The sequence below is a fragment of the Dermacentor albipictus genome, chromosome 8 (genome assembly GCF_038994185.2).
Source record: "Dermacentor albipictus isolate Rhodes 1998 colony chromosome 8, USDA_Dalb.pri_finalv2, whole genome shotgun sequence".
In the NCBI taxonomy this organism is placed as follows: domain Eukaryota; kingdom Metazoa; phylum Arthropoda; class Arachnida; order Ixodida; family Ixodidae; genus Dermacentor; species Dermacentor albipictus.
The window spans coordinates 117,777,434-117,786,342 of NC_091828.1; the positions used below are offsets into that span (position 1 = coordinate 117,777,434).

An 8,909-nucleotide genomic window follows, 5' to 3' on the forward strand; every position below is an offset into this window, starting at 1 on the left:
ACAAAATCGGAAGTGCGTATTTTTCAAGATTTCATTGAAAACTCTAAAAGCATCGAGGATCTCGCGGCTCGTATTTTGCTGGTAGTACGTGAGTTAACCGGATACGAGACGGACTGGAGCGTGGGCAATCGTTTATTTAAAATACATGCTGAAAATTCAGGGTGCTACGCTTCCTGCATACTGAACGGCACGCAAAACTGAGGTCTAGAGAAACTAGCAGGAATGATGTACTGTCAGCTACCACTTGTCGGTTTCTGTTTAAAGGTGATACGGTAACGATACTGCGACCGCCTTTGTTTATAATTAGAAGTGGTAGACATGCAATGACATAAAAGCGCAATTTCAAAATTTACTGAGGGAAACTGGGTCATATAGTAGCAAAAAAAAACTGGATGCTCTCGGTCACGCCAGAGTTTCTCCTTGGACTGGCGTTAGGATAAATAGCCGTGTACCCAATTTCCTTGTGCAGTGAGCACCTGTGAGGGTTTTGTTAGCGTGGGCCTGGTGAAAAATATACAGCAAAATTGGTGAAGCCAACAGACTTATGTGGTTATCACACTGAAACGTTTCTGGCATACATAAGATCTAAAATTTAATTTTGTATTTATGAATAACAAATGGACATATATTGCCCAGAGCAATAAGAAATCACAAAGCACAGCAGTAAAATTTTATTTCTTACGGGTTATTTAACTCCGCATTACATGACCTGCCCAGCGCCATTTTTTTTCTTTTATTTTCAATTAGAATATCGGCCATACCCGTTTACTATCTGATTTAAATATAACTTTTCCAATAAAAGGACGGTCTCGTAAACATGCCGTCAGTAGCGGTGACCAAGACGTGACAGGTGATACAAAGTAATTAGTCGCTAATTTAGAAAAATATGTTATTTACCTTAACCTCTTTGCTGAAACGGGCACATCGTAACTAAGGAAATTTAAGCGTGCTCTCCGTATATTTCGCACCAAATTAGTGATCTAGAAAGTTCTGATTACCTGCGGACTTGTGGCCTGACTAAATCTAGCTATGAGAGGTCAGGATACTAAAACTGGGATGTTGCAGTGTACTCAACAAGCCTCCGCCCCGTCGAGGCGATGTTCTGCTGATGTCACAGTGTTGCAGACAGCCAGAGAGCTGTGACAGTGAAGAGCCCAAAAACCAGCGTGGTGGCAGTCTGCGGCTTGGTGGCGTGAGCAGAACGTCAGCTACACCATCGCGGCTTAGTTTGAACTCGCTCTACTTTCCGCAATGTCGGTTTTCCGCTCTCTGATAGCGAAAAGTCGTCGCGCCACAATTCCACGGGTAATCGTGTTTTTCTAAATCCAGAAGTCGATATGGCTTGTGCGCAGAGCATGCTTCAATTTCCCAATTACGATGAGCCCGTTGAAGTGAATGTTTAGAGTAAATGATCAATTTTACCTGATTAGCGACTAATTATCCCATTTCGCTCGTTCCCTCTAGGCCGCCACCTCTTACGTCATATCCCCGAAGAAACTGTCCTGTTAACTAATTCGAAATGGCTATATTTAAATAGTGCTTAAAATATTCGTAGAAACACCCTCTATAGACTGCTCTGAAATATTTTCCAGGAAGGGCATCGTATCCATTCCACATCGTTTATCTATACAAGTGACTGGGCTTGATTATATAGCTTGGGTGACTACGCCATTTCTCTCACCTCTAATTCTCACGAGGTGATTCAGCGCCGCCCAACTGCTGTTGAGGTATCACGCCTTCTTTTTTTTCGAATGGGCTGCTTATATAGTTCGTACATTTGTGTAGTTTTCTGCAGGATTTTGTTACATGCGGCGAAATACCACTTAACCCAATCTTGCGTACCAATTAGACGCCTGAAGGAGTGCATCTCTGCCGTAAATAAACAATAATTAACTGTTGAACTAGAAGACGCAAAGCATACACATGCCACAGAACTAGAGATAAACCGGCGTGTAGTGCACAGGACCTATGCGTACTATGCATGTAACTAAAACGGTTCATTTTATGACGTGTTAAAACAATATTTATTGTTTATTCATGTCGTGCTGAGCAGGACTGCAGAGCTGTATTTCGTGGAGTTCCGCATCGACGTTGGTATTTGGTTCCACCACGAATGATACGGTTTTAGCCGCCAGGCTTTGGCCCATCTGCAAGATGAGTTTAGTAGAGTGAGATATTTCATCCCCAGGCAGTGCAAAACTAAACACGCAGTGAGTATCATATTTACGATATCAAAGTTAAGACTGGAACTTCCAAGTGGGAAAAAATCACACAGCTGTTTCCAGCAATAAAGCAGGCAGTGCAAAACAACGATAATGTTATATTTTTCCATTTAAAAATAATTGTGCACCACACTGCTGCAAATTATTATAAGCTTAGGCAACGCCAAAGCAGACCTCAGGAAAACACGAATGCAGAACAAGCTCGTACAAGGAAGTAGAGATTAAATGTGAATGCTTAACGCAAAGGCAACTGCAATAATTATTCCTAAGTATTATTAATAAATCAGGAATCTGCGGTAAAAATGGGCACATTGTTATAAGGAGAAGCGTCATTAACACCCGAAGACAGCCCCCCAAGGAAGACTGGTGGAGACGCAGCGCGTAAATTTTTGCGCCAAATTTCGGTGAAGTAATTGATCCCTACATTGCCTAGTTAGACCTTCTTTGTTTATCTCAAGAAAAACGAAATAATGCACTGTACTTTCATTGATACAAATGTTCAACCTCTGAAGTTTGAACAATCTTTCTTCCGCCTAAATGACTCGAACAGCAGTTGGCTCTTTGAAGTACGTGGTATCCCACTGGTCATCAGTGCGGAGTACTTAGGACCCGACTGAAAAAAAACTATCGCTTAGGTTTTATGCTCTTCACTGAAAATTCACGCTTATTTTGCCACCTTGCTTATGAATATGCTATCCTTCGCAGCAGGGAATGAGTGTCGTTGTTTAGGATCAATTTAACAGAAGAAAGTATTATAGAATCGACTAACAAATGTCCAGAGTTATAGCCTAGTGCGAAACGCGCCTTCCTTATATCAAGTTTCTTCAATGTTATCGCACGCTCTAGACGTCTTTTCTTGTGGACCAACTGTGTGAAAGTTAATTGTAAGCGCGACGTAAATGTGTAGCATTTTCTAGAAGGAACGCGGGCACCAGCGATTACGCCTTAACCTTTACCGAGTCATGTATAACAGTGGACGCACTCAAGCAGCAGATGAAATTTTGACAGTAACCACTTCGCTTAGCGTTATCGTTGTCCTTAAATGAATGTTGTGCCCGGTACAAATTGGCCCAATAAAGAGTTAAATAGGGAAACTAATAGTTTTGACACCATATATTTCTTTACCGTCACTACAACGAGACATTTGGTGGACGTGCTTGTTTGTACTTAGATTACTTAGATTACCCGTGTACTTAGATTTAGGAGCACGTTAAAGACCCCCAGGAGGTCGAAACTTCTGGAGTCCCACACTACGGCTTGCCTCATAATGACATCGGAGTGTTGACACCTAATGCCCCATATTTTTTTTTTTTTTACTGGAAAGAAAGTGTGGAAGCTGCAGCAATCGAATTGACTTTCGTGCTGCATCTTGCTTCAACGCGAACTAAGCAGCGAGAACACAGCACATATGAAGCTATCAGCATTCGCCGCACTCTGTGCCCAATGCAGACCGCTTTCAAGATAAGGCCCGCGCGACTGCACCATAGGCAACAGGCGCCGGAATAAGCCCACCCTCTCCCACGCTGCCGAGTGTTTCACAGAAGACGGCGCTCTTCCTCTCTGGTTTGTTCCCTTGCGCGCGAGAGATTAAGCCGCCGTTGTATTAGAACAACCCCTCCATCCGTCCTATCCACACTCTCGCGGTTTCTTTGAGCGCGAAATTATGAAGCAAGGAAAAACTGAGGAGAGGCACTGACACCAATCTTTGTGAAGCTCAGTGATGCCGCAAGTGGTCGACACTGCGCCAACTTCTCGTGCCAGTTTCTCCTCTCTTGTTTACCTTTGTCGCCTTTGGCGCGCAAACAAGCCGGGCGGCGCGCATGTTCGCGCACCGCAGTGATCCAACCAACGTATCTAATCGCACTGTATTCGATCGTGATACGACCAATGGCAAGCCCATCTGCAGTCTATGCGTACCAACACGTATGGTGCAGTGTTTTGCTTTAGTGAACCCGTTTCGGGCGGCCACGCACAGCGGATGTGAGATGAACCGCAGAGTGCCGTAGAACAGTCTGGTAGAGGAGGACGTCGTTACCGGTTTGCATACACTGACAGCGGCTTGATGTGCATTGCTCACGCGGTAAGTGAAGCTTCACGGAAACAAAGTTCTGCGGTGCCGAACAGTACACTGTGTACATTATTGAGCCTGAATGGGTTTCTTTTATAACTGAGTACCCTGTAAACCTCCATAGCCTAATATATTAATCCATCACCAAGAGGTAACAAACCATAAAACCATGATTTTACCTCTTTAACCAAATGAAGGAATAGAAAAACGGGATGACCTGCTATCCCTGCATTTACAGAGCGGTGGTTATTACTGTGACAACCTCACAACCCATTACTTGGGATTGTGGATTACACTTGTTAAAACACTTCACACAATGTAGCAATGTGTGGCACAGCTAACCAGGTCAGACCTGGCGCCCCAACAACCCTTCATTAGACAAGTCAAGCGGGTGGGCGAGGCCTTAGACTAAAGTGGCTCAGACCGTTGCACGTAAATCACTTAGGACAATAAAAATTTCTGTCTCGCTCTCGTCCCTTGAAATGGAGTGTAAATGTATTTCCTCCGTACAGTGCAAATGGAATCCCTAGCCAGCATAGGTGGGAGTTTCGACACACTACCATTTTAAACTTTTCGGGGCCATTTTTTTTATCAGCGGGAATATATTCTATATAAAAAGCGTGAATTCCCAGCACTTCAAAATGTATGAAAATTGGTCGTAAACGGAGTTTTCTTCATCAGGAGAAATCTCTTATGTAAACGATGTACAATAAAGGCTATTGTGGCAGCCGTATAAACTAGGCGCACTCGGCTTCTTAACGGCTCTGCAGTTGTTTGTTTCTTCGTGGATACTACACATGGATACTACTTTGAATAACCAGCGGCCGTTTCTACAAGCCTTTGGCCTAAGAATGACAGCAACGACATCGCGATGTCTTCCTCAGCATGCCGCATACAACGGAAATTACGACTTCCTCGTCAATGACGGCAGTAAAACGCGATTTGAGGCCTAACATCCATGGACACCTTCTCTTGGCCGGGCAGCAGCAATGTCATGCAGTCACGCGCGACAAGCCTTGTCCAGTGGAGCCAGCCTCGCATCATTCACCTCAGGTGAAACGCGGTGAAACGATTTTTCGTGCGCAATCAGTATAGCTAGTGGTGCGTGCATTCGAAGTTGCGGTGTTTTCCTGTGCTCTTATGGACGCCTTGGCCCAGCGTACATGAATAATATTGTTCGTAAATGAGGGGCGATACATGGCTGACATTTCGGCTGTCGCGTTACATAGTAGATGGAGTGGAGGAGGTGTCTTTAATGGGGCGCTAGCGCTTTCTGTAGCAAATCAAGTTGAGAATACCATGAATACCAACCGAGCAGATATTATTGTGAAAATAATTGGCAGTGGCTTAGCTCGGCTATGCCAGGATATACATGGCGGAAGTTAAGGCATAGCATGGTTAGCCTTGGTTAAGCTTGATTGCAAGTCCAGGTTAGTCTGGTTGTCTGGCTATGTTACGGCCTTTAGCCAGTCGTTCGGCACGCTGTTCGTCTGTTTCCTGGGCGATTCGTTTCCTCTTCATCTCGTTCCGATGTCGATGGCAGGCCTCCTCCTGCTTATCAGAATTGTCGCCGTCCATGCTGCCGCCTCAACTGTGGTTGCGACACACGCGAGCTCTCCTTTTAAATCCTCCGATATGCTATCAGGCATGCGATGCAGCTGGTGATGCGAGCGGAGGCGAACGCAACGGCGAGGAACGCGTCGTAACGTCATGCGCCTCCTGGGAGCAAGGCCATGGCGCAATCGCAAGTTCGCGGCCAGTAAAGCTTTCGTGTTAAAATAGCGTGTCTGTGCGTGGGTGCGTAGGTGCGTGTGCGGGAGAAAGGAGTGCGGTTCACGTGGCTTGAGGGTATGTTCGCGTGTATTAGCGCGCATTATACTATGTGTGTGTGTGCGTCGGTGCTTTTTTTATTGGAAGCTCATGCATAAAAATCTCCATCTGTATGTCGGCGTGCGTGTAGTTTTGTTGCAGCAGCTTTTGCATGCCCTTGCTTGACGGTTTTGACTTCTGGTACTGACGCGAGATCGATTCCAAGGCGACGCGAGGCACGGGGACACCAAGCAAGTTGCGATGGCGAGAACAGCCGTCGCCTCTCGTTATTCCGACGCCGGTTTGGCAAGTTTGGTGGACACTGACCCCAGCGAGATGTGGCATATCCATAGTGGCTAGCGAGCCTGCATGTTCTCCCTCTGCCAGCGAAGAGGAGACCCTTCAGGCACCCTATATGTGGTATGGTCAATGGACATGATGCATAACTTGAACGTTAGGCAGTCAAATTTTCTGTACGCGTTCCTTGAGCGTGTTCGGTTGCTGCAATTACGGGGCTTTGGTCGTCAACCATTTAGGAAGACTCCAGCTCAATCTCATGTTGGAATGCGGGATGATCTACGCACTTCTTACAATGCCTCATATTCAGCAAAAGTCATTTGTAGAAATTTTAGGTCGGTTGCCGTGCTACGCTGACTTTCTTCCTAAAGAAATGCGGTCGTAAGTGCGTTACATTTCTTCTGTTAAATGTCGTTCCCCCCAAGCGAAGGCGAACAGTTATTTATGAGCTCAACTCGGGTAATTGTTATTGGTTGGCTATGGATCATTCAGTCAATGTAGTCCGCGCTTCCTCTTATTATCTGTATTGTATTGTTATCGTGCGCGTTTGTTTATAGAATGTGTGATATGTTGAACTTTTGGAGTTGCTGATGTTTGGTATATGGTTCATATTATTACGAAATGATATGTACCATTTCAAGTATTATGCTCTTATCATGCGTAAAGTTAATAGAATGCTGTGTCTTCCTCTATGTCTTGTCTTCCATGGGATAGGGCAATTCCTACAGATAACAAATGGCCCTTTATACAGCTATCCGACAAACCCTCAATTTTATTTTCTTCATTCAGTCATAACGTTCGTTAAATGCTAGCAAGAAATGCATAAGCGAGGATGCACTCCTTTCAGTTAGTGTATTCGCTTATGGTTTCAAGAAGAAAATCGTCGTCCTAAGTTGAATTTTGCCAGTGTCACACGTATGCTCTTACGAACGTGAAACTGCCAATTCGGGCGTTTTTTTTGTGCCGAGTTCGAATTGCTAGTCATGTTTTTGAACAGAGTTGTGTAACCGAGAAAGGAAGGTTATCTAGGTCGCCAGATAATTGCTCTTACTATAGTTCAGTCGTATAATAATCCATACGTGAGTATTGTAAGTAAATTCAAAATCAAATGAAGTGTACCAAGAAAGGTGGGAAATGAAATAAGTAACAGTAAACGTTCTTACCGGCACAGAACAGAGCACCTGGAGTATACTTCCGTGGTACGTAATACCTGTCGTAAAAACACGGCACGGAAGCAGCGCCTTCATTTGATTGCTGGAAAAAAGTATAAATTAAGTAGGAGGATCTCGAGGAACGCTCTTGAGAAAGGGAGTAGTATTTATTCCCCTTGTAACACCTTAGGAATCCTTTCCGGAAATGAAGTTACATTCATTTCTTACGCAACCCCAAAAACCCTGTATGTACGGAAGTAATATTGACTCCCTTACCGGATATACAGTAATATTCACCCCAATTGCAACACCTTAAGTACTCCTGAGAGAAACAAAGTAATATTCACTCCGAATTAAACACCATTAAAACTCTTTTGAGAGACGGAGTTAACGAAAACTCTATATGCAAGGAGTATGTAAAACTGCTATTCGGGAATGCGCTAAGCGACGAAACATGTACTTCCATCTGGGATTATTTTTTTTAAGTGTGTAGGCGCATATGAGTGCTGCTACTTGGTTGACCGGGCCTACGTGCGAACATCAGCCGTTTGATGTCCGCCCAGGCGCCCGTTCTTTTGTCAAGCCTTGTTTGCTACGGCACCGCGTCCGCCAACTTTGACTTCCGTGGGTCCCTCGAACACACACATAAGCAAGGGTGGTTCGTCCCTCAAAACTCACAGCAGCTGTTCATTTGCCATTCTTCTACATTGCTGTTTTACGTACCACAAATGTATCATCCGCTCTCAGAAGCAGGAACACTGCACAGGTGTCGTTGATGTGCAAGGAGCTTATCGTAGGTATTCTGAAGTACAGCGGTTTCAATATGTGATGACACGTTATGTGAATCCACCGACGAATGGAAATACGTTCCCACGTCGTCCTTCGTCCGTGGCATCATACGCGGTGTATGGTGTTGTATGCGCGCTTGTTTCACGCTTTTTTTTTTACTTTTTGCAATCCCACCTGACCACACGACAACTGGGAGTGCACGGTCTAGATAACACAATGCAGCAAAACATGGAGGCTAACGCAATCCTGCACACACGACGCCTTTGGCACGGTGCTAGATCTTTACGGAGCAGCACGTCTGAGCGCTCACGACCAAAACAAAGCCGCCATTGTGGCCGAACAACGTGGCCGCTATAACAAAATAAAATAAAAACGCGTGACATGCTCCACGTTTTCCTGATTGCGCGCGGACGGGATAAGACGTCTCCTCAGTTTTCTTTCCTTCCTCCATGGGCGAGATTGAGCCACCATCGTTGGCTCACGTTCGCATGCTTTCACCCGAGCATACAGCCTACGGCGCACAGAGACGATGTTATCCCTTTTTCACTTCATGCGGAATATCAAGGCGATGGC

The 8,909-nt window shown here is 45.0% G+C and overlaps 1 long non-coding RNA gene across 1 annotated transcript; it reads right to left on the reverse strand.

Annotated features, from left to right (window-relative positions):
- Positions 1–1,981: 1,981 nt before the first annotated feature.
- Positions 1,982–8,560, reverse strand: LOC135910332 (uncharacterized). The gene is made up of 3 exons (XR_010567019.2): positions 8,271–8,560; positions 7,560–7,650; positions 1,982–2,147 (listed from the first exon to the last, which is right to left on the reverse strand). It is a non-coding gene; the product is annotated as an uncharacterized lncRNA (long non-coding RNA).
- Between the last annotated feature and the right edge of the window lie 349 nt (positions 8,561–8,909).